Source organism: Anolis sagrei, chromosome 3, assembly GCF_037176765.1.
Source record: "Anolis sagrei isolate rAnoSag1 chromosome 3, rAnoSag1.mat, whole genome shotgun sequence".
In the NCBI taxonomy this organism is placed as follows: Eukaryota; Metazoa; Chordata; class Lepidosauria; order Squamata; family Dactyloidae; genus Anolis; species Anolis sagrei.
Genome location: NC_090023.1, coordinates 39,762,397 through 39,789,768, shown reverse-complemented (window position 1 = coordinate 39,789,768; position 27,372 = coordinate 39,762,397). Strand labels below are relative to the sequence as shown.

The 27,372-nt window shown below is 37.5% G+C and overlaps 1 protein-coding gene across 4 annotated transcripts in view; it reads right to left on the bottom strand.

Moving 5' to 3' along the window:
- Positions 1-27,372, bottom strand: part of ZBTB20 (zinc finger and BTB domain containing 20) — a 607,051-nt gene that overhangs the window by 392,611 nt on the left and 187,068 nt on the right. For 3 of the 4 annotated variants that reach the window (XM_060770782.2, XM_060770779.2, XM_060770783.2), the window contains exon 3: positions 19,631-19,762. The exons of the other annotated variant lie outside the window; for it this stretch is intronic. The gene's annotated coding sequence lies outside the window, so the exon portion shown is untranslated. The remainder of the gene's footprint in view (positions 1-19,630; positions 19,763-27,372) is intronic. 4 annotated transcript variants of the gene reach the window in all.

Below are 27,372 nucleotides of genomic sequence, written 5' to 3'. Positions count from 1 at the left end.
GGTAGAAATGGACCATGGTTTCAAGGTTTGAAAATGTATCATGAGATAAGAGCAGCAAAAAACACTTTGTGCATAGTTAGACTTTCAGTCTCCTTTTGACTTATTGCTATATTCTGAGCTATCTAGCTGTTACTATCTCTCCACACACTAAATAACTTCCTCACTGGAGGAAGAAAAGCAAATGTACCAGAAGACTAATGGGACCATAAATACATCTGTCCGCTTCCTCTACCATATAGGCACCAAATTGTACATTCTGCATATGTTCTATTTCGATTTTACCTAGATCACTGCTTCTTAAACTGGGGGTCCTGACCCCAAATGGGGTCCCCTTGGCTTAATGTTGTTGTGAAAAATTTGGCAACAGGAAAAGGTTTTGAAACACCACCCATTTACACCAATCTGTTAGCCTGTTTAGCAAGTCTTACAAATACTGATTTATTATTACTGGTATTAATGTTTTATTTTATGCCTATTTTATATACCTATATGTCTGGAGTTTCATAAAAATTTCTCAGGCGGAAATGTTGCAAGTGGAGAAAGTTTAAGAAGCTCTGATCTAGCTCATGTAGCAATGGCAACAACGATCTTGTGCCACCCTAAAGACTAACAGGTTTTCATTGACATAAGTTTTATGGCCTATTTCATTGCATGTAAGAAAGGTTGTACCAAGAAGTTCCTCTGCTATCAAAGACCTGAAACTGACACATAGAATGTCTGTTGTGGCCAGTCAGTGTTGCTGGATGTTTTTGTGTGTTTTTAGAATAAGAAGCTATAACATTGTTTATAGAACTAAAGCCTTTAGTGCAGTGGTTCCCAACCTGTGGTCCATGGACCACCAGTGGACTGTGACCTCATTGTTACTACACTGTTGCAACAAGAGCGACTGGTCTCGCAAAACCCTCTTATAATGCCGAGGCTTATTAAATATGGTTTTCTGTGGGTGAGTAGATGGCAACTACTGGATGGCATATGTTCTGTATCAGAAACTAAAACTGATGTAGTCTATCCAATGCAATTCTCTTAACCAGCACCACAAATAACCAAACCAAATCTAAAGTTGACCAAAAACTGATTTGTAACCTTTCTGGTACTAATGTTGGAAAGTGGTCCCTGGTCAAAAAAAGATTGGGAACCACTGGTTTCGTGTGTCTACCAAGGCTTTGAAGCTACTCACAAGCCCAATTTAAGTTTGGACTAAAAATGCGTTATATAAATCGAAAATTGTTGAAATTGCTCCATCTTTGCACAATAATACCTTACAATGTACATACAAGTATATAGCAAGCCAATGCAAAGTTAAGATCACATATTTCATTATGATAGCTCAAACTCCATGGTGGGCTAACCATCTATAGAAAATCTCTGCTAATCATGACTAAATAGGGACGAAATGCCTTTAATTTTGATGACTGTACTGTATCTGAAAGACAGAATGTCTTATCTGCAGGTTTGTGCTTTATTTTCACCATATAGACCATGCTTTTTATGATACTAAAGTTACCTCAAATAATTGAAACTGACCTTCCTTGACCAGTCTTTTGCCAGCCATGGACTACGACACACACCATCCCCACCCTGAATGGCCAATCGGAAGCCTAACACTCTTCAATTATATTTGAAGTTGTACTGCATCCAAATAATGAGCTACAACAGCTTGCTTCAACCATTAAGCTGATGGCAAATTCTGTTAACACAAGAGCTGTGTCCCTTCAGTTCCAACACAGATTTAGATGCTTATTCACTTAGGAAACTCAAATAGCTTTTTTCCACTAAAAATGCAGGTAAGACAACCATTGCTATCACGCATATTTTTAAGACAAATTATAGTAGAGTGCATTGCAATTTCCACCACTTTGTGGTGTCTACAGAGTGACAGACACCAGCCCACATTGGCATCATTTTGGGGTATCCAAATACTTGTCTGAAAAAATACTATTAACGGCAGATCATAGGCTTTTGAAGTGCATAAAATCACATAACTTTAATAACTCTAGAGGACGTGAGTTATTTTTATATGCAAAATATACTATTTTTATTAAATATGCAGACTGGGTTCATTTAAAGCTTCTTACTATTAAAAAGATAGCTTTAAATTTTGAAGGTTGCATTTGAGACAAGACAATATGGGAATGGAGAGAAATGTCTAAAGAATTTCAAGTTAAAAGAATTTTACATATCAATCAGCAAAGTGTAGATTATTCATTATTGGAGCAAAATATATTGAAATTAATATGGAACAGGATAGCAATGCTCTCAGACAAAACACTTTCTTTTATAGTACTTTCATTTGGTATGAGGTTGCTTTTGCATTCTTCAAAAAGTTCCCAGACATATCAGGAAAACAGTTTCGACTCCACATCCGAGATTCCTCCCAGAGTATTTTATTTGCTTATAAAATTATTTCTGAGTAGCTTTTCAGCCCAAAAGGAACCTCCAGGGCAACTTACAACTGAAAACTTTAAAGCAATGTTAAATTTTGAAGCAGAATCATACCACAACATATTCAGAAAGAAAGAAAAATAAAAAGAGAGTAAGAAAATGTATTTAAAATCATTCTAAGGTCATTTCGGGGGGGGGGGGGGGTCTTAAGGATCCATCTAAAACAGGAGAGAAAACCTATTCCTGAAGAATATTTCCAGATCAAGAAAATTATGTTTTATTATTCACTTTCCTGAGGAAAGAGTTTTGAGATTTTTTTTTAATATTAAAAAGTGGTCGTTTAATTCAAGAGCCGAGCCAACTATTCATTCTTTGGCTAAAAACAAGTGAAGTCACATCCAGGAAAGAAAATATCTAACTTTGTTGCCACAGTCACAAGCTGAGGCAAGATTTCCCTTCTCTTTTTTGAAAAGGAAATTTCTGAAATTTTTCCTCATAACCCTTCCTAGAAAATGAGCTAGTGTGCAAACCTGCACTCAGTGACAGAAAGGCATTCAGTGACCTTAGTCAAGCCACACACTCTCAGCTTTAAGGCTTAGTCTGAGAGTGGAAAAGTCCCAAGAAGTATTAACAGTTTCCAGTCCTTTCATTTTAACTTTATCTACACATTCATTGTTTTGCATCCAGATATCCCAGGCTTCCTTCCCATGTAATCTTCATTCACAGCTTTCCGCTGATCATGTGTCACATCATAAATCAACTTTTCAGAAATTGATTTTGTTTTTTCCCACTGAGTTTTTTAAATTATTATTTAGAATTAAACATGTTTTAGCAATATTAGACTAGTTGAGGATTAGGACCATTTTCTTCTACAGTTAGCAATCCACTCTCTATCACTTAAGTTATATTAAAACGGGTCCTGAAAAAAATAGCAGTGGCCATCTTTGCTAGTTTCTGTATAATACAAATAGTCACAGAGAGTTAGATTTCTTTTCGGGAAATATTGGGTTAATTTAAACTGACCTGGGGTGTGTGAATGAAAAGTCATTTGAATGCCAGAGATTTCCTGGAATTATGGTACTTCGGGATGGAGAAAACATTGTGTAGATCCTTCAAAAATGGAAAAGACAAGAACAAAACCTGGAATTTTCCAGTCCATCTGGGTGGACACTTATGAGGAAGCCAATGGAAAAATGCCTCTGAATAAAAAGAAAATCATAGGATAAGGTCACCATAAGTGAGAGCCTATCTTGAAAGACGTAACTTGAAAGTGCATAATAATAGCAATCCTACAAGATGGACACTTTGCAAAGGGTTTCCTACATATTCTCCTACATTTTCTCCTTCCCCATGATGGCATGGAAGAATACTACGTATGGCCAAATTGCGAAGTACATTATTCTACTGGTACGGCTGTGGGTGAGCTCGCTTCTTTGCCCGTATACACAGCAGATGATCTGTCTCACAAATTGGAATATTTAGCATTTTACTTTTGTGCATCTATCTTGGACATTGTTCAATCATGGAGGATCTTTTCCCATGAATACAATAAAATGCAAACCCATATGAAGAACCTGGTGTACTATTCTCAGGAATAGATAAAGTAGGAAACAGAGTCTTCTTTTGCATTTCAGAAGGGACCTAGACTGAGTATGTAATCATTCCAATTCAATCTTGCCAAAGGATTTCCCCTATTTGGTACTTTGTATATCAGGTAATGGTATACAGCAGGTAATGGCTGGCCTTAGCCTGTCCAAGAGTTTTCTGCATGCCTATTTCATGTTCTGTTCCCTTTCTCTCTCTCTCTCTCTCTCTCTCTCTCTTTTGCAAACTATTTGATTATGTATACACCTGATGTATCATGGATGATTCTTCACACATGAAACAGTTAACTGGAAATAGGCGGCAGTCTGGGTGACTGGCATATCATGTTTTTGCCACGAGCAAACTGATGAAGTAAACTCACTCCATATGGCAGTCTACTGTCAAGACATGTATACAGGCTTTTCTAAGAACAAGAAACACTGAGTCACAAGCATTCCAAACTGGACTATTTGTAAATATTAACTACTACACAGACTTGATCAATTGTAAATGTCACAGCACCCTGTCTTACTCCTGCACGATTAAAACATTTTGGCACGTCAATCAAAAAATCAAAATGATGTTTGAATTCTGACCTAGAGCTCACTCTTTAAAATAAACATTAAAAAGGAATTTAGATACAGGAATATAGAACCTTGTGTGGAATCTATCGTTGGAGGCAATTGCTTCAAATAAATTCTAATGTCAATGTACAGAAGATTTAACTCTTTGATTGTTCAGTTCTTGAAGTAACAAGTAATTTTTTAAAAAATCCATTTACAAATGTTTTGAAAATATATACAGTTACTGAAGAATAGTTGCCATTTGAAACTTATTCTGAACAAACTGCACTGAATTTGTCTGCAATTGTGTAGACAATTGTTTTTCTGCACAGAAATAATATTTCCTGAACAAAAGGTGCTGTTTTCTGCACACAGAAAACAGGGGAGGGGGCTATGTATGAATATTGTACATAATACGTTGTGAAGTACAAAGATCCCTGCCAATCTGTGGTTCTGTTCCATCAGGATTTCCCAAAACTCAGCAAGTTTTTGACCACTTTTAAAATATTATTTCCCTCTATAATGATCATTTCTTTCTGCATCAAAGATATATTGCCAACGAAGACTAGCAGTTATAGCTGATAACAAGAAATTAGACCTAATTAGGCCAATTGCATTGAACCTCTCTTCCTATTTTGAGTTATATGCATTCTCAGCTAATTGCTTTTGCCAATTCTACAGAAACATGAGAACTGGGAAAAGAAAGAGGTAGCACAAAATGTTCAGGCTAGAAGACAGTGTACTCCTAAGAGGGAAGGAGATAAAGTTCACTAATTCAACAGTTTCAATGAAAGAAGAATTTTTGTGCTTTCCCATACTTGTTGCTTCTTGAGCATTTACACACATGTGAGTTTTGCAGGAAATTTCTGAGGAGTAAAGTACATGTCAAATGATGTGCATATTATAAATACGTGTGTGTGAAATGTGCATAACTGGAAAAAATACAAGAATACACTGCAGCCAATGAAGGAAAGTTGTCACACTCATGCCAATAGCTGCTGTGAAACTGTGGCTGTATCTGTGGATGCACCAAGTTGGATATTACTTGGGGAATCAGAAAATATGGGATTAAGAAGGGCAGAAGTGCCATTCTGATCACATCAGCGCTGCATCTATCCCACACTTAAGACTTGACAGCAGCCACAATGAGATGTTAAGAAACAAGCACAAGAAAATCAGAATTCTTTTCCTCTGACTGCTCATGCATAAAGAGGTCAGTCTCATGCTTAAAAGTAGAATCTCTTTTAGTTTTTTGCTTCAAATCTCTATCGACAAAAGTATCATTTCAATTCCACATGTGTTTACAATCCACAGTAATGTTTCCTTGCAAAATACATCTCCTGCTTAGGAGCTACTTAAGAAACAACACCAACCTATAGTATCAAAACTGTTGCTGCATATATACATGCTATTAAAAACTTCACTTGATCACTCAAATGGAAGTCCCATTGTTTTCAATGGGTCTGACTTCAAACTGGTGTGCAAAGAATTTCATCCTAAATAAAAAATATATATCTGAAATCACACTCTACGAAGTAGACATGTGGAAAACATTTTGCACTAGGATAGACTGAGGAAAAAACACCTTTTTAAAAACTCATTTAAGCTTTCAGCTGCATTAAATGTATTTAATTTTATTGGTTTCAGGATACTACTCTTATTTTATTTTATTAATATTCCATCTTTCTCCCAGTAAGGGGCATATGGCACAGTGTAGATTAAATAAATACATATTTATTAGTAAAGGGGGGGGGGGGGAGAAATTAACAGCAGTTACATTATCGATCATATTAAAGATGCTCAAATCTAAGAATTTATCGCAATCTGAATAAAAGAACTATGCCCTGGACGAAAAAGATTGTCCACAGGAATTGGTTAATAATAATAATAATAATAATAATAATAATAATAATAATAACTTTATTTATATCCTGCTACCATCTCCCCAAGGGACTCGGTGCGGTTTACATAAGGCCAAGCCCACAACATATCACTAAACAAAAGCGATAACAAATAATCAATACAAAACAGTTAAAATAAAACTCAAAAGCAAAAAATACACAATAAGCAATAAACAATAACAATAACATACAGAATTTAAAAGAACCTAGGATCGGGCCAAATGTAATAATTAAAATTTAAAATGCTGGGCATGAACAAGGTAAGGTAAACTGGGATAGGATTTTCAAAGAAAGATGAGGGCACGCAGACAATCCTAAATCAATATTAAAGTGCATTTGAGGACATATTGCTAAGAGTTTTCCTTATTCTGGGCACACTGGAACAACCACATTTTCAGACTCCTCCTAAAGACTGCCAGCGTGAATTCCAGAGTCGAGTGAATTCCAGAGTCGAGGGGCCACTACTGAGAAGCCCCTCTCCCTCATCCCCACCAATTGCGCCTGCGAAGGAGATGGGAGTGTGAGCAGGACCTCTCCAGATGATCGAAGAGATCATGTGTGTCTGTACATGGAAATGCGGTCACGCAGGTAGGCGGGTCCCAAACCGTTCAGGACTTTGTAGGTAAGAATCTACACCTTGAATTGGGACTGGAAAATGAACGGCAGTCAAAATTCTCTGTGTATTTTTGAAGGAGAAAAAACCCACACTTCTTTGTCTGCATATATAAGGAGAACAGCAGATAGAGGGCTAACCTCATCTCTTGTGGGTGGGCATTCAAAAGCCTGAGAGCAGCAACTGAGAAGTGTTTACCAAATAGACCATCACTGATAATGCAAAATCTGCTACCAAGGCATCAGAAACAGCTTTATATTATTCTTATCATGTTTGTGATGTTTTTCGAAGAACCTTACTTTCCTTTCTCCAAATAATCCAGAAATAAGGCATTACCCTCAGTCTTAAAACTGAGAAAAGAGATGTCATTTGAGGGGAAAAAATGGACCCCTCCCAAAAGATGTTATGAAGGATTGATCAGAAAATGCTAAAGGAAGGAATCCGACAGATGTCATGAAGCAAAGAGCTCCAATACTAGGAAAGACATAGAGCTATAGAAAAACAGAATTGGAAAGGATTCCAAAAATATTAGTCCAATCTTCTGCTGGTGCAGGAACCCAATGCAGAGATAATACCTTAACTACCAAATAAATAACTTCAGTAAAGATGACTCCACCAGCTTCCCATGACAGTTCTTCCAAACCTTCTCTCTACTGCCAGCATCCTGGACCATACAGCCACCTGCTTGGGTATTTTTATCAAAAGCTATTAAATTCTTAGCATGACCAGTTAACATTCAGATTGGAATTGGGGATTCTTTGAAAATTTTGTCAAAGTATTTGCCATAATTCAGAAAGACAATTGGAGCAGAAAGCTATATTAGTCTTGTTCAACTTGCATCCCTTTCTCTCCTGGCAAAAAAAGGAGATCCGAAATATTTATTTTCACCTTCAACTAACTGCAACTTTTTATGATGCCCAAACTGTTTTACCTTACACCTACCCAACCAAGGGAGGGCTAATAAGCTGGAGGCAACTTATCTGGACAAACAGTAGTTAAAAATAATCACAGTTTAACTCAGTTAAGTCATCATTATTTCCCTTCAAGGAGAAGAGGGTGGGGAATGCAAGGGACCCTGAAGTTCAATCATAGGGCACTTTAGTTTGGTGTGATGCCTAAACAGTGTCACTAAAAAAGACTTTTCAATGCTTTTTAAAAAGAAGCATGAGGAACCGACAAAATAGCGGTGACGGTGAGGGCTCTTGTGAGACTAGAACTACTTCAGTCATTTCACCTTGAGAGGAAACATGTATCGTCCTTATCATCAGTGAATAAACCAAGACCTCAATAGACCTGTTTTTTAATTAGACAAAAAGCTAAACTAGCTTGATTCCTACCAGACAAATCCTATGTGGCTTTTCTTGCATATCCACCTGCATTAATTTAAGCAGGGCACAGCATGTCCTGCTTGAATAAGCAGTCCCTCTGTTTCACAAGAAGTACAAAGACTAATTCACTACATTAGAAAGATTGAAGAGCGGGAGGGAGAGAACAGACCCTATCTGGTCACATCTAGAAAAAGGCCTCCGTACAATCATGCAGTCAAAATTGTACCATCACTGCTGATGTATACATTGCAAACATATACAGGTACGATGCTTACAGTAAACAAACAGAAATTCAGCCAACCAAAGATATAAACACTTGCTTGATCATGAACACTCAGCCTGGCTGCCCAACATGCAGGGTGTTTATTTATCCCCATTGCATATGATCAACAGGAGAAGACATTCTAAACAACTTTTTAAACAACATGTCACTTTATGTTAGTTTCTGCCAATGGGGCTTATTCCAAATGTGTATGTCATAATAAGATATGTATGTGTTTAGAGAGTTCTCTTCTTATTACATCCGCCATGGCAGGAAGACAAAGATTAGTCCTAGCAACCTAGAATTCATTTGTGCTTTCTGTCTCTACAAACATACAAATTTAATCAGAATACTTCATCCAAACTCAAAAGTCTAGAGATGGTAGGAGAACTTTTCCCTATTTTGCTAGTAGGCACTGAAAGGAGGCTACCTGAAGACGTTTCTCTACAATTATAGGTACAGTTCCCTGGCTATTCCCACCTAAAAAGTAGTGGGGGGGGGGGGAAATGTCCACTATTTATGGCAGGAACTGAATACTAGGATAAACTCAGGGCTTCTGGCAAAAACACACAGGCCATATTCAATACTCTCATATACTTCTTAAATTTCACATAGTTTTTAGGTGCCTATTTCTTCTAGTTATGGTGTCCTGACAGGACCTCTTTGAAACAAATTCCAAACAAAGCAAATTTTATCTTCTGAAATTCAGAACTACTTATCTTCTTTGCCTCAGTCTTTTCCCCAAAAGAAAAGCAGTGCTAAGCTTGGGGAAAATGCAACACAGAATAGGTAAAGAGGTGGTATATGAATACCTGGCTACTATACATGAATTCAAGATTTCAAGGCGAGACAAACATTATCCAGTAATATTAAGAGATGTGGCTGAATCTGAGAACCACTGCTAATAATTTTTGAGAATTTCTGGAGAACAGAGAAATCCTAGCAGACTAGAGGAGGACAAATGGAGTCCCCATCTTTAAAAAGGAAAAATATGGGGATCCAAACAATTATTTCCCAGTTAAACTGACATCAATACCTGGGAAGTTTCTGGAGAAGATTATTACACAGGCAGTCTTTAAAATGTCATGATCACTGAAAATCAACATGAATTTCTGAAAAAATAAACCATGTTAGACTGATCCCTCTCTTTCCCTTTCTCTTTTGGACGTATTACTGCTTATGTGGGCCCAAAGTTGCAGTTTGCTCCAGATTCCTGGTGTGGATTTAGAGCAACATTGGTTAACAAGGTTCATGGCTAAATTAACTAAAATCAGCTCCATGCATTGTTTAGCTGCCACAGAGATGGTTTGCTTCCCCTTTCAGAATAACTGGTAATTGTAGATGTACCTTGGGCAATGAATTTCCTACTCTTTATGTCCTTTTTCTATAGCCTTCTCCTTCTTTGCTTATTCTCTTACGTCTTTTCAGGCCATTTCATTTGCCATGCTTCTTCACTGACTCACAGTCCTATCTCCTTGACTGGCCAGGGGAATTAGAGCACTCCCACTATTTGCACATTTTGAAATCTACAGATGCCGGAGCCCAGTCACCTTAGTTATTATGACCAGAAAGCACAAGGAAACACTGACACAACTAGGTGGCAATTTTAAATGTAAGGGTGTAGGGAAATGAGCAACTGAATATATCAGAATTTGCATGCACTCTAGTTAATTCCCCTACATCACTGACATGAAGAAAGGTAAAGAGAGTGGCTACAACATTTGTAAAATATTAAGCAGGCCTTCTACCTACAAGGCGCTTTCTACATAACTACACAACATATGCATTTAGAGTTATGAAGTTACAACTCTATATAATAGTAGTGATGTGGTCGCTGTATGAATAGGCACGGCACTTGTGGCTTTGCAAAAGCAGCTAACTCTCAGTTACTCAAGGTTAACTGTCACAAGTTAAAGTTAGCTCTTTTATTTTAATAGCAGTCTATGCTTCACCAGAAAAAATGTATTTATTGCATTAATATCCTGTTTAAAATAATTATATCAATTCTCTCTGAAATTATTCAACTTTCAAACCAATTTCTTTGCAAAACATTCCTTAAAGCAAACTGAAGAGACAGCCGTTCCCCAACAAATTGAAGAGACAGCACGGTCCCAGTCATTCCTGCTAGGCCCTGTTTTGAGGCACTTTTCTCTAAAGGGGTATCTGTTGATCTGAACAGCTTCCTTTCTGGTTAGCATAGTTTGCCATCACTTATGGTATATGTATCATATCAAAGACCTAAGGAGTAAGAAGTATGGCTTAAAACCCTTTAATGCTTGGAAGGAACACAGCTGCCTAGAAATCTAAGGAAAGGTTAAATATTTTAGACATGCAAAGCATGAAGTTCAGAGGCAGCAGTGAACCGAAACGACTGTTTCCTGACCAATCTGACTTTACCCTGAAAAGCCTCTGGATTTTCATATTTCCAACTCAGTCAACCAGTAATTGTCCTTTAATTGGTAGTAAGAAGAATGTTCCTACACTCCAGCAACTATGTTATGTAATCAATAGAATACAACAATAACAAAACTCATGGCAACATTAAGTCAGAAGTAGGGTGGAATTTCCTTTCCTAACCATTAAGTAGATGCAAGAAGCAAAATTTAAGGTAAAATATTCAAGCATTTTATTTCATTTTTCACAAAGTCAAGTCTTTATTTCTACATCAGATGTAATGTATTGCCTTTCAGAAGAGTATGTACATAGTACCATCAATGTAATTACGAAGATTTATGCCTGACATCTATTATATTGCTGTTTTGGGTGCTTAACATTAACATTCCTAGTGGGAATTGTATTTCTTATAACAAAGTAAACAGGAACACTATGGGGAAGAAGAACATTAAATAGCAGAAACGATTCATTTCATTCAACCAACTAAAATAAAATAAAAATCCAGATGAGCATGAACCCAATGTATAACTTTAAAAAAAAACAAGTTTAATGCTACAAGATAGTAGCATTGTTTCCAGTTTCGAAACTAATGTCCATTATATGTGCACTGGCACTGGACAGTATGTGCACCTATTCAGCAAAGGACAACAACTATGTCTCCTGGGGCAACACTTAGTATCACACCACCTCACAGTAACTACACACCAAGAGCACGCTGACAAGTTCGGTTAACTCATTTCACACCCACTGAACACAAATTCCTAAGCTTGGATGAGTTATGCAAAATGAAGTATACCTCGCAAAAGGAGACTTTCTTTAAATCTTAGTAGAAAATAGGCATATTTTAGTTGCATTTTATCCACAGCAGGATCCTCGAAATATTCTCTCTGCACTTTAAGTAACAGCAGTGAAAAATACATTTGTGCTAAGTATGGTACCAATTTAGTTGGATAATTGATGTTGAGACAGTAGGTAAAATTGAGATGCTCCTTATATAGGCCTGCATTATAAGTTGCATTATAAGACGAGCAATAATCTAAAACTGAACTACTGCAGAATGTAGCTCATCAGACTGTAATGAAAGAATATGTTCTTCTTCTTATGCAGCACTGCACTAAGCAATTATGGGACTTTATAGATTCTTCAAGGTTACTCTTTAAAGACATGAAAAAAATCCAATTCACCAATTAGAACTGTGGTTATTTTAAAAATGACAGGTCCATACACATAAATTTTAGAGTGGCAGGGTTTGGTATCAGAAACCATTGTACAACACAAACAGAAGTTAACACTGTCAGACATTTACTATTATCTGAAATCTTACAGTCCCTGGCCAAACATGAAAGCAGAAGTAGGTTTGTTGTATGTGAGCAACTGAATAAAAAATACCTAAACATTGTAGTCCCATAAGGAAATAGAAAAATATGTTCTTCATAATTTAAACCTGAAAATTGTGGAGTGGGGAATATCCTTGAGGTGGGCAGCCCCTACAGATTTCCCTGCTACCAGCCCAACTATCCTGATCACATGAAGAATGAAACAGAACACATTTTCAAAGGTCTCAGCAGGAGATGCAACCTCTCTTTCCTTTTTGAAATCTGATCTCTTAATGTTGCTTTTCCTCTGTGAGTTTTACTTCTTTCAAAGCTTGTTGAATAACTAACCTGTAAAAGCTGAACTTTTACAGTTACAGCAAAACACACTGCAATACAAATTACTCAACTTCAGACATTGAAGTAAAGGAACAATCACATAGTTTCTAAGCAGATTGAAGCACTTTCTGCCCATCCATTACATCTGGATTTTTAATGACAAAAGTTACCTCCAAATTCCTTAGATCGAAAAAAAACCCCAACCTAAATTTCAGCATATTTTCATCCCTATAAATTTAGTGGGCTTCCAGATAAGCAGGAAAAAATACTGTGAGATTGCAGTTTACATTTATGGAAAGGCCATTTAATGCAGTTTGTATTACCTTTTACTTAGTGATCAGTGAAAAATGAAAATTTTACTTATATTTTAATATCAGTAACCACTAACTAAAACACTGCATGAGTTCCCCCAACTTGGTATAAAGCTTTCACATTCCTAAACCTCTTCTTGCATGCTTACCGTGCTCCAGAAAAGTTCATGCCATAATACATTTGTGTTACTCAGTTCAGACTTTGCTGCAACAGACTAACAGAAGTACATCTTCAAATGTATTTTTGTCATTTTAAGACAGTTAATATGAGAGGCCCAAGATCTGAAAGGAAAATTCAATGTATTTTTTTAGAAATAGGGATATATTTTTGTTGCTGCTTTCCAAGACGGTCTGTTGGAGTTGCAGCTGGTCATTTCAATGTCACAGTGTGGTGAGTATTAAGGAAACTGTCCAATGTGTCAAATGAAGTTTGGAGATGTAATTCTGCACCTTTGGATGAAAGCATGGGGTAGATTCATTGGTTTATTAGCATCTGAGCCTCCACTGGTACCTCAAAAAATCTTGGTCTGCAATATCCATAATAAAATAAATTAGTTAGTTAAAACAATTGTTCTTAAGGTGCATAAGTGCTTTGACTTTCTATAATTTGTTACCACAGCTGGCTTAGGTAAAGGTAAAAGCTTCCCCTTGACATTAAGTCTAGTCGAGTCTGGGGGTGGTGCTCATCTCCATTTCTAAGTTGGAGACACTTAGATGCCTCCAAGATCATGTGGCTGGCATGACTGCATGGAGCGCCATTACCTTCATGCCAAAGTGGTACCCATTGATCTACTCACATTTGCATGTTTTCGAACTGCTAGGTTGGCAGAAGCTGGGGCTAACAGTGGGAGCTCACCTCACTCCCTGTATTCAAACTACTGACTTTTCGGTCAGCAAGTGCAGCAGCTCAGTGGTTTAACCCACTGTGCCACCGGGGGCTCCTTATTACTCTATTATTATTATTATTATTATTATTATTATTATTATTATTTGAAACACAACAAGGTGAGTCCACAGCAGACAAGATCACTCTGCTGGCTGTTGTATTGGATCACACGTCAGACACTTCACAAGTGTCTAGGACAGTGATGTATCAGCAAATAATGTGTGCAGATCCCAGTGAGGTGGCCTTCTGCAACTGGCAGATGGCAATTTTGTCAGCGCTGATTGTGTTTAAGTGTAGGCCAAGGTCTTTAGGCACTGCACCCACCACTGGGACCACCTTGACTGGCTTGTGCCAGAGTCTTTGAAGTTCGATCTTTAAATCCTCATATCATGTCAGCTTTTCCAATTGTTGCTCTTCAATCCTGCTATCACCTGGGATTGCAACATCAAAAATCCATACTTTGTTTTTTTAACACGATCGTGAGGTCAGGAGTATTGTGCTCCAAAACTCTGTCAGTCTGAATTTGGAAGTCCCAGAGTAGTTTGATGTGTTCATTTTCTATAACTTTTTCAGGCTTGTGATCCCACCAGTTCTTTGTTGCAGGCAGATGGTATTTGTGCAACAAGTTCCAATGAATCATCTGAGCAACAGTGTTATGCCTCTGCTTGTAGTCTGTCCGCGCAAACTTCTTGCAGCAGCTGGGGATGTGATCTATTGTTTCATCTTCTTCCTTGCAGAGTCTACACTTGGAATCTTTTGTGGACTTTTCAATTCTGGCTTTGATGGCATTTATTCTAATGGCTTGTTCTTCGGCTGTCAAAATCAGCCCCTCCATCTACTTTGTCAAAGTTCCATTCGTGAGCCACAGCCATGTTTTTTCTTTTCAATTTGGCTCTCAATTTTTTCCTAGGAATTGTCCATGGAGAGTCTTCTTTTGCCAGTTTTCTCTTCTGCTCTGATTGTGTTTTTACAGTATTCACTTTTTGTCTTTTGTACTTGAAGCAGTTTACCACTATTGACTTCCCTCAACGTTGGTTCTTGACTGCCTTTCAAATAATCTGCCAGTGCATGCTTCTCTTCTTCCACCATTTGTTTCACTTTTCACAAAAGCCCTCTGCCTCCTGATTTTCTGGGCAACTAAAGTCTGTTGACTTTGTTGTTGTTGTTGTTGTTGTTACTACTACTTCTAGTAGTAGTAGTATTTCTTCTATCTTTCTGGCTTTATCTCTCTATCTCTCTAAAAGACACCTAAAACGGTTATGAAACCAATCACAGGTATTATTCTAAGGAAGGCTGTCCTACTTGTTTCAAAACCTTAACTAGGTATCAATCAGTCAGAAAATTAGTGGTCACAAACTATATAGACAAATGGCCTTAGGCCTACTGAAAACAGTGAGCTTAAGAATTCATCACTGCCAATAACTTTTGGAAAAATGATACAATACTGCTTGCATATATCTATTTTCTTTGTCTTTATTAAGGGCAAATCCTAATTAAATCCATTCAACAAAATTAAACACAACCTGAAAATACAACATTATTTTAAACAGAATGTATCACCCAGTGGAATCTATGTCCCTTCTTTTCTTTTTTCTAATTTTAAGAGGTAAAATTCTCTGCACCATCTCACTTACTCTTCTTTCTTAATAGAAAACGACTGCCGTGACTACCCCCATGTAGCAGTACTATTCACCATCAGCACCTCTGCACTCCCCATGTGCTTGGAGAACAACTGATTAGCACTCTGCATAATTAACCTGATTAGCACTGTGCATAATCAAACTGATTAGCACTTTGCATAATTAAAAAGAAATAACAGCAACAACAACAATAACTTGGTAATATCAAACACTGCTAGTCATGCAGCCAATTTGCTAGCACCAGGCTTAGTTTTGTGTAGAATTGTTCATTCTTCAAAAGCTATTTTAGACAGCAAGACTTCCAATACTCTTGATTTACCCATACTGGAAATAGTTTCAATAAATTGGCAGTCACCTAAGAAATGGTGAATTTTGGAATGAAAATTTAATACAAATTGTCAGAAGACTAGTTCTGCAAGTAAATAAAATCTTAAATATTGTTAATACTGGCCCTGTCACAACATCATTAATATGACCCTAGCTTTTACCAATTTCGCAGGGGTACATAGCATAAGTGGAAAAAGCACTGCCTACCCAAAATAGACATCTGCTTTCTATTACTCTGGAATGGACAAGTTGCTTACCTCAAACTTACACAAATGTTTTTATTGTGTCTGCACAATCATTTGGATCATTCTAGAACTCTTACATAAGCATTTGGCCAGCATGCTTCTCATTTAAACCTCCAGTTCCCTGGGCAGAAGTTGACAAGAGGAGCCTGGATAGGGTTGTGAAGGTTCACAGATGACCACTTGAATAATTATAGTTACAAGTAAGCAACCTGTCATTTTCTTTGTGATCTCTGTGACTCGCAAACATGGGAGACTAACAAGCTGCTAACCATCTAAGTAGGGAATGTCATGCTACAAAAATAAGAGTATAGTCTGTTCAACTAAAGCCTCTGTCTGAGGCCTGGTGTCCATTCCATAGTGAAACACAAACATCAGAGACTGTGACCAGGTAGCAGCTGTACAGATGTCATTGAGAGGAATCCCTCTCAAGAAAGGAGCCAATGCTGCCATTGTCTAAATTGAGTGACTTCTCATTTGGGCAGGAGGCCATTTGCTTGCAAATTCATAGGTCAGACAAATGGTTGCTTCAACTCATTTGGAGAGACATTGTGGTAAGTCAGGAAATCTTTCTTAGCAGATCATTTATCTTCCTGAGCGAGCACAAATGATCAACATAAAAAAACAAACTCAGAGCATTCCTGATTAGTAGTAGGATTCTTTAGGAATGCTGCAAGAACAATGTCTCTATTTAGATAGAAAGCAGATACAACTTGTAGGAAGAAGATGTCCAACTACAGGAGCAAGTTGTGAAGATTCTAACCACATGAGTTATCTCAATAGAAATGAGGGTACAACACAGAACTCATTAGCCCTTCTGGCCAAAGTGACAACAAGAGATGCTATCATTTAGATTACATTAAGCCATAGGATCAAATGATATCATTTCAGAAGTATACCCTTTTCAGAAGTATAACACCAAAAGCAGCTTTTAGTGTAAAAGTAAATTTAGCCTAGGAGCCCGAATGTCATAGATCAACCTATTTTCAGATTTTCAGATCAACCTATGAAAAACAAAACAATACCTTGACATGCAATTTTCCGGCAGATGCCCCCTATCCTAAATTTCAGACCTGAATGAAGTTTCATTATCCATTAGACACCTCAAAATTTGCTTGGATTGGTTCAACTGTTGCCAGTATATCTTTTATTTTTTTTCTCCATATTTGAATAATCTAGAGGAAAAATCATTAGCAAAGATGGTGTCTTAAAGTAATTAAACAAAATGTAAAACTGTTCCAAAGAACCCCAGCACTGTGAGAAAAGAAGTCAAGTATTGATTGAAGCGCCAGTTCTACAAACTGTTATGTTGCTTGGCGGTGGGTGAGAGAGTGCTGCTAGAAAGATTATTCAAGTCCAAATGTTCCTGTGGAAGGTAGTTCCAGTAATTCTGGGAATTATGCCAATTCCGGAGCTATATATGTAAATATTTTTAAAACACTATTTTAATATACATGTATTTTAAACACATATATGTCTACGTGCATACATTGCAATAGTACTGCCATAGCAACAAGTTAACAGCTAACAGAAAACTTGAACGTCTGATTGAAAACATTAAAAAAATAACTTCAACATACACAGACAAAAAAGGTACCTCTGTTGAAAGTATAATCTGTTTTATGCTGAAATAATACAAAGGTTGGAATACGTAAAACCATTTGGGAGGATGATCCACCCTGAGTCCCCTCGGGGAGATAGGGCAGAATACAAATAACATTTATTATTAGTATTAGTATTCCTGTTGTTGTTGTTGTTGTTGTTATGAGCAGAAAGAATCAGATGGAAAATGATATTTTAAGAGTTAGCTCCACAAGGAGCTATTAGTAATACGCCCAATAAGGAGGTCATTTCAGTACCTTAAAATCAAGATTAAAAATAGAATTAAATTATAGCAGGAAGCTTACACCATATCCAAATATGTTCTCCTAGCTCAGAAGTGTCTTTTATTTTTGCAAGTAGCACCAGAATCTTAAACTCCGAGTAACCTGTTATCAGATCCTTTATCTAGAAATACCAGACATTGAACCTGGGATGTGCTACATGTAAAACAAGTGTTCTTCTACTGCGCTACATACAGTTCTATACCATTTGTGGCAGATCTAGAAGTGCAGGATACGAAACCTGCAGATCAACTCTCCCCTATTTTGTAGTTCTGGGGGATGGAAGTGTATGTTAAAATAAGTACCATGACATCCTGAGCAACCCAGGTGTGGAATCATGCTCCAATGCTTGCCCATAACAAAGAAGAAATGTTTTTGCTTCAACTCCTAGCTAGAATAAGAATGTGTTGATAGAAATTTGGACTTGCACGACAAGACTTACAATCACATCCAAGAAGCTGATGCCTGTCTCTTTTCACTGACGTACCAGTAGCTGCTGCTGCTTTCATTTCAGGGCCAACTGCCGTGCCAAAAGACAAATCGGTGTTGGTTCTGGTAACCCAAATTTCAGCTACTGCTCTGTACACTTTCAGCAAATGACAGAACATCAGACTTCTGATTCTAATCAGATAATTTAATGGGAAAAATAGATGCAAAATAATCTAAGACACTTTAACATATATTAATAGAAATATTGTGTGATTTCTCCCAGAGGTTATTGCCTCCAGATAAATGGACATAGCATACACAGTTTCTTGTATACAGGCACTATTGAGTGTAAGTTTATCTATCCATGTGGACACATGGAATCGGGGCATAGCCTGCCAAAGCCTATACTGCATTTTACATAAATGCCACATTTATATCACAACTATGTGCATATAATTTTACACAGAGACAGAAAATGGAAGAACAAAGGAATAAACCTCCTACAAGAAATTTAAATAACCTTTTTTAGAAATCCTCATCCGAAGTTAGAGGGCTTTTAGCAATCGTACATTTATCTCTTCCAAAATACACCTGCTTTCTTTTCCCCTCTTTTCTCTTCTTTTGCCAAACTAAATATTTTTTCCATCTAATGACTCTCTTTATTAGACAGCATCTAATTTGCATACATTTACATACAATTTAACTGCTTGCTTCTGAGAACAAAGAAATGGCTCTGTATTGTACTGAAGGACAATACTCAGAAAAGGAAGGTATAAAAACCAGCTAGCTCAGTGGCTGTGTTTTCTTTTTGTTTCAGAAATACCAGGATTTTTAAACACTCCACTTAAAGGGTGAAAAAGATTATTCCAACAGACAATGCAAAAAGATATAGTGCAGCTTCCTTTTAACACATTTTCTCTCCGGCCTGATTAATGGGATTTAAAGTCCAAGCTTTCTTTGCCTTCTTCTATTTCTTTTATTAGATCTGGTGGATTTAATTCTGTCACACATTTTACTCCATACTTTATTTGTATAAAAATTTATGCAGAGGCTCAACTTCAATGCTAATTCAGTACACCCACCCTTTTCCTACTATGAGAACCGAGAAGTGATTGAGCAATTTTAGATGGGCAAGAAGGATATTGATTTCAATGGACAACTTTATGATTGCTGGGATGCCAAACCCATGAGGACTCTACCTTAAAATAATATATAGAGCAAATATAAGCTTACCAAGTGGCCAAATGGAAATCAACAGGATAGGGTGGGATGAGATGCAGGGTTGAGCTCAACTGGTAAATACAAAGATGAATTGTTGTCACAGCACAAGCAGGAAGCAACAGGGGTATTAAGCTCTCTAGTTCCCTAGAAAATGAGAAAGAAGCACATTTGGAAATGCAAATAAATAAAGCTTTTCATTTAAGAGAGAGAGAACTCCAATATGAATATGTTCATTTTTTCCATTTCCACCATTTTCTACTCTTGAAGACTAGTAATTTTACAATTGTTCCCCAAAGTTTCATAACAGAAATACCACTGGAGTGATTAAGTAGGACTAAAAGATGCAACAGTATTCTAGAGACGGCCACTTAAAAATTCAATTGTCAAAATGTGTAATTAGCATGTTTAATTTAAAATGTGATGAAGGCTGGGCTATTCGTGCTGTGTTTGATGATATTTAAAGGCTTTTAAACACATTCTTATTTTTAATGTTTAATGTTTTAATTTACAAACTGATTTGTAATTGTTTTTAATTGTACTTTTATACCTTTTATTCTGATTTTTATATTGTTTTTCAGTTGTTTTTTTATTATGTTGCTAGGGGTATTGACCCCCACTATCAGGGGAAAGGTGGAATGCACATGACAATAATAATAATAATAATAATAATAATAATAATAATAATTATTATTATTATTATTATTATTATTTCTAATGGCTATTACTTACTCATAGCACACTATATTCCTAACTGATCCAGGACCAACAAAATTAAACCCAATTATTGACCTCAAAACATATAGAAAAATCCTATTTTTGCTGCTAAACTTTAGTGATTAATTACAGCAGTTTCTTGTTTTGCTGTAATGCATATATTTTATTAGCTTTGTTTTTTAAAAAACCATCTTCATATTTTATTGTTGTATTTTAGTTTTTCATGGTTTTATTGCAATGATCTCAAGCATTCACTGAGTACGGGAGTGATCCAAAAATATATGAAGCAAACCAACAGAACAAGGTGATTGGCCACATATGACAGTTCTAAGTGTAATATTCTCCGTTGTTGAGAGGAACCTAAATACTCATAATAGAAAGGAATCTTCCAGAATAATTTTGGACAGCTAAACTTCTGGTAGCCTTATGTGAAAAAATGAAAACCAGCTACATATACAGCCACCATCTCTTTGCCAAATTTCACAGAGAAGAAGAAAAAAACAGAACTACAAATGAATTACTTGGAAGAAAAGCCTAAAGTAATTCCAGAATTTACAAGAAAGTGTATCTCTTTTAAATGATGGCCTTTCAATTAAAGAATAAAATAACATCTGATGAAATGAAACATTCAGATTATTACTGGTCTGACTTGGAGTATGATGGTGCTACCTAGAGTTATTCAAACTCAAATTAGGCAGTGTAAACTTTGAATACTGGACACAACCCACAGTGGACTCTTTCATGGCAAATACACTTACAATCATTGTCAATCAAACACAATCAGTATTTCGTCAGATATATAGTATAGTGGTATTGCTGGATCTGATGATGCTCTCAGATTCCCAATGTGCAAGTTCAACCCAGAGTGTTTTCCATCAATCAACTTTGTCTAAAACAATTGTGGTCATTGTTGGAGGATAGAAATTTGACCATTACATGCCTTGAGAACTTAAATTATTGCTATGCATCGTGCGTGAGCCTACTTTTCAAAGTAGTGCAAGCAATATGCCTACAGACCACTTACTTTTGAAACCAGCACTAGGTGTCAGTTTAACTCTAGCCCTGATTTAAGAATTGTGGTTTACCTTTAAAGATTAGTCTAAATAGACTGAAGAGAGACATCTCTTTCATTACAAGTCCTCAAGCACTTTGGAGGAGTCTTTTCCTAGAATAGACCCAACAATTACTGGGGTCTCTTTTTAGAAGCTGCATCTCTGCTAATTGTCTGCATCACTGCTTCTTAAACTGAGGGTCCCGACCCCAAATGGGGCCCTTTTAGCTCAATGTTGGGGGTCATAAAAAATTGGGCAAAAGCAAAATTTGGCTGTTTTAGTGGCTGTTTTAGACATTTACACAGATCTGTTAGCAACAATATAATGTAATTACAATGAACTTTGCAGAAAATGCCTCTGCTGTACTTCATAAAAAGGGAAACCAGCCTATTCAGCAAGAATTACAAATGTTGATTTAATAGCAGTAAGTGCTTTATTTTATAACCCTATATACACAGAGATATATAAAAACTGCTTGGGCGAAAAGGGGGTCGTAAGTGAAAAAATCCCTGGTCTACATTTGAGTGAATTAAAAATGTTTCTGTTGGTCTTTACGAATAAATGATCATTTTACTGCTCTGTTTTTTCTTGACTTCTGACACACATTATATTGTTGCGTGTAAATCCCTCCCCCCCCCCAAGCCGCCCCTTTTAGCTGTGTTGTTTTATTTTAATTTGTAAAAAAAAAAAAAAGCTTTGGTTTGCAAAACTTTGAAATTGAGGTGAATAGCAATCTTCACACATTCCATAAAACAATTTTTTAAAAAGCTGTGCAGAACAGAAAGCAGTTATATTTTCATATTAATGACAATTTCCCTAAATTTAGGAAATACGAAACATTTTCATTTTTCTGACTAAAATAGGATTATGTGAAACCAGAATATTCCAAAGAATGTAAGAAATCATGTAACACATGGAAATTAGAAAATAACAAATGGGGATGTCTCCCACATCTAAAAACAAAATTGATCATCACTCTATTAAAATATTTTAATTTTTTTCACTCATAAACAACTGGCTACACATCACTTAAACTACTGACAATAGCCAAAATTAAAGCATTGCCATCATGTGTCTATTATTCAGCTACCCATTGCCTTTCAACATGCCATTAGACTAAATGGGTTTCCTGGGAGAACAATCCAATATAACACATTTACTGATGAAGCACAACCAGAGAATACTCCACATTTTCATACAACTTGTGAAAGCTCCTAGTCATTTAAAATCCTCCTATTCCATCTGTTTGGTTATCAGGCCAAGCTAAGATCTTGGAAGCTTCTGCCTAATCCTAATAAGCTAAATTGTCCAACAGGATTGGTCCTTCTGGGAAGCAACAGGACTGGCCAAGAACATGATAGACTAGTGTCCTCCATATAATGCAGTGTACATCCATATATTGCAGCTTGAATGCATTAAATGGGTCTACATTGCATTATATGGCAGTGTAGATCCAGCCTAAGACAACCAGATATTCCCTATTCTATGTTTTGTCAGTGCCATGAACCTTCTGTTTAATTGCTGGCTGAATATACAACAAGGCTTAATTCTACCTATTACTGCATGTATATGGTATTTGAAGAATCCATATACAAGGAAAGACAAAATGCATGCACAGGAAAGCAAAGATTAACTGAGAATTGTGAAATAACAACAGCAAATACTCAGCTTGTAATGTACCATATCAGATATGGCAAAAACAAAGACACCCACTATATAAAGCCAAAGCATGGTTGGATATTACATTATCAAGCCTCAGATTCTCTCCTCCTCTTCCAGCTCCCATCATGCACACTTTTGCTTCTGTGGCAATCTACAGCTTGCTGCTGTATTTGTTGACCAGCCATGGCCATGATCCAATATGACACTGGTGGAGGGAAAAGCACTTATCCAGGATATCTGGCTCAAATACAGGGAAAATGGAGGACATGAGTATTGGCCAAAATAGCAGCTGCTCCACAGAACTCTTGGGAACAAGAACATTAGTCAAATATTGGATATTGTCCAGTATGGTGTGGTTCAGGAAAAGCTTTTTCAACACAGGCTTTACCACAACCTCTTTCACTCAGGCCAAACCTCCATCATTTTGTAAAGAAGTATTCATCATTCCATTTACCCACTCAGCCAATCATTTTCTGAGATACATATGGGGACTCTTATCTTTCTAAAAATACTATCTACATCCTTAGACTACATAAATTGACATGTATCCAGTAACATGGAGCAATAGGGGTCAAAGTTAAATCCACTGGACCTGTGCCAACTGTAGCATCCAAATCAATAGCAAATCTGAATTATTTTTTATTATGCGATTTTTCAGAGAGCTGCCATGTGGTCTGCATTCTGCTTTTGCAGGACAGAGCATTTAAGTTCATGACCACTCAGAGACGAATTATTTTGTCACTGTCACCATCAATATGGATTAGGCAATCCAGGTGATTCTATAATGTGTTTCATCAGATCTTCTCCATGTTTGAAAATTAGGGATGTGCACAGCATTCAAAAAATGTACTGTTTTGGATGCCCCTCCCCCTTTCAGTTTTCCGGGAGATTCCTGAAATTGGGAGGGGGGGTGCTGTTTTCATTTTGGTAAGATTCAGTCCACGGGCACCAATGGGAAAACTTTAGAGGCTTGTTTCTCTGTCGTGTTTAGGCCTATCACAATGAAACTTGCCTCATTTGTAGTAGGCCACATTCATGACTACAAGCCTACCAAGTTTCAGAACATTGTACTAATCCACTGTTTTTTTTAAATAAAAAAACATAATGTATTTTTTTAAAAAACAACAAAAAAGAGGGAGTTGAAGTCCCACCCAGCGCATACCACAAGAGGTATGGATACAGTTAACATGGATACAGTTAACTAGGCTTCTGATTGGCTGAGAAAGAAATGTGAGAAACAGAAAGAAAAACCTCAACTCCCATCATGCCCCAGGAGGGATCACAGAGGTTCATTCAATGTGTTTGCCATGCAATGTGCTGCTGGGAAAGTGGGTCCCTGGAAGGGCCTTATCTGGAGTAGAGGCCTAGGGAAGCCTTTCTTGCCTTTTTCTCGCTTTCTCTCAATTTCTGGCCTTATTTGCCACAAGTGGGCACTCTGCCAGGGAAAGGGGGGGGGGCTTCTGGAAGGGATGGAGGAGGCTGCAGGGGGAAAAAAGAAGCTGTCACAACCAGACACCTACACTTGCCTGATTTGCAAGGCTGCCCACAAACTGAGGCCTCCACCTCAGGTAGTGCTGCTCAGCCTCATGGCCCCCATTAGCCAAAATAGCCAGCTGGCCATGGTCTGTTCTGGCTGAGCCTCCGGCTGCCCCCCCCCCCCCCAATCCCGGTCTGGTTTTTTGTGATCTGGCTGCTGGATTGCCAAATCTCCCCAAACCACCAAACAGAATCGTGCAAAACCCCAATGAAAAACATTTTTATTGCTAACAGTGTAAAATTTGCCAAGTTGGCTGTATGCTTTCTTGATATTTTCTAGAGAGAGTTCTAAATATCTTAATAAATATATAAATCTTTATAAATGAAAATGAAAATGTAATGTTTGTTTGTTGGATTGACATAACTCAAAAACCACTGGACGAATTGCCACCAAATTTGGCCAAAAAACACCTACTAACCCAAGGAGGGACCAACACTCAAATAATTGATTTTGTCATTTGGGAGTTGAAGTTTCTGGGATTTATAGTTAACCTACAATTAAAGAGCATTCTGAACTCCACCAATGATGCAACTGAACCAAACTTGGCACACAGAACTCCCATTACCAACTGGAAATACTGGAAAGGTTTGGTGGACATTGGCCATGAGTTTTAGAGTTGTAGTTCATCTACATCCAGAGAGCGCTGTGGACTCGCACCATGATGGATCTGGAACAAACTTCGCACAAATACTCCATATTTCCAATATGAACACTGGTGGAGTTTGGAGGAAATAGACCTTGATATTTGGGAGTTGTAGTTACCGGGGTTTATAGTTCACCTACAATCAAATAGCATTCTGAACGCCAAGAATGACAGAATTCATGCAAACTTCACATATGGGAACCCCCATGACCAACAGAAAATACTTAAGGCCACCCAGTCCAACTCCCTTCACCAGGGCAAGAAAACGTAATCAAAGTCTTCGTAACAAAGAGCCATCCAGCCATAGATATAGATAGATATATATGATTCACACACACAGATATATAGTATCCTAGATTTGAAAGGGGCCCCTAAAGAAGGACCATTATATGTTGCATGTTCCAGAGTAGGCAAGCCAGACAATCTCCCCATCAACACTGACAAAGAAACAACAAGAATTACTGTTTACTCACAAGCATAAAGAAATTACATATATTAGAAACCAACACTTTCTCATTACTTTATTTTCCAGATTACTAGACTGGGCCACAGCAACGCGTGGCAGGGGACAGCTAGTATATGATAAAATTTCATCCAGCACAAAAGAATAGGTGCAGCATAAGAAGGTCCAGATATCATTTGGGATAATACTATCATTATCACAAGCTGACATGAAGTTCAGAGAGAACTTTCACAGCTTGGATTTTGAAGTCCTCCAGTACAATATGTCTCCAGGTCTGCAGTAGCACCACTGAAGATCTGATAAGACAGCCGAAGAAGGCAAATCATTGAAGAGTGGGGTAGTTGAACAATAGGATTCCTATTCTGCCCCAATCATATAAAATAGTAAAGAGTAGAGACATCAGACTGGCAACAAAGATCCGCCTAGTCAAAGCCATGGTATTCCTTGTAGTAACCTACGGATGTGAGAGCTGGACCTTAGGGAAGGCTGAGCGAAGGAAGATAGATGCTTTTGAACTGTGGTGTTGGAGGAAAGTTCTGAGAGTGCCTTGGACTGTGAGAAGATCCAACCAGTCCATCCTCCAGGAAATAAAGCCCGACTGCTCATTGGAGGGAAGGATACTAGAGATAAAGTTGAAGTACTTTGGCCACATCATGAGGAGACAGCAAAGCCTAGAGAAGACAATTATGCTGGGGAAAGTGGAAGGCAAAAGGAAGAGGGGCCGACTAAGGGCAAGATGGATGGATGGCATCCTTGAAGTGACTGGACTGACCTTGAAGGAGCTGGGGGTGGTGACGGCCGACAGGGAGCTCTGGCGTGGGCTGGTCCATGAGGTCACGAAGAGTCGGAGACAACTGAACAAATGAACAACAACAACAACCCAATCATATACATCCCTAGGTACACATACTCAAACTCATCAAACTATGGCATGGGGTACATGGAGATAGGGATGGAATAATAACCATTGCAAATTCACCTCCTTGATCACTGACATCTAAAACATCTAGATAGATTGCTGCTTTTGTTACCTTCAGTCAGAATGCTGTAATACCCTCCAAACAGAACTGCCTTTGAAAAATGTTCAAAAACTTCACCTGGTCTAAAAAAAATTTCAGCCAGATAATTGACTGAGTACAGTTATATCTCTATATGTGACCGCTTTTATACCTTGCCAGCTAAAGTCTATTAGGGGATACAATTCAAAATACTAGTTATAACCAATTAAGTCCCAAACTTGGATACAGGATTTCCAAAGAATCACAGGCCCTATCACAACACATTATTATTATTCCACTTTAACTGCCATTAAATCTGTCTGTGGCATCCTGGGATTTGTAGTTTAGGGAGAGTCAAGAGCTCTCTTGTTGAGAATTAGAAATGCTTCTCCCTAATGACAAATAGCAATATTTCATACGATATAGTCATGGTGAAATGAAAGCGCTATACATGCGTTCTCCAATATAAGCCTTCCTAGGCTTTGAGATCTTTAAGAGGGGTATTTATTTTTCTCTCACTACTTTCAGAAGCACACTGGGAAGCAAAATGAGAGAGGACCTTTACAGTGGTGTCTCCCAGGCTACAAATTCCCTCCCCAGGACTTCTCTTTGTTCTCTTTCCACTGGAAAATAAAGATCTTTTTATTTAGGTGGAATTCTAGCAAGCAACTGGCTGCTTAGGCAA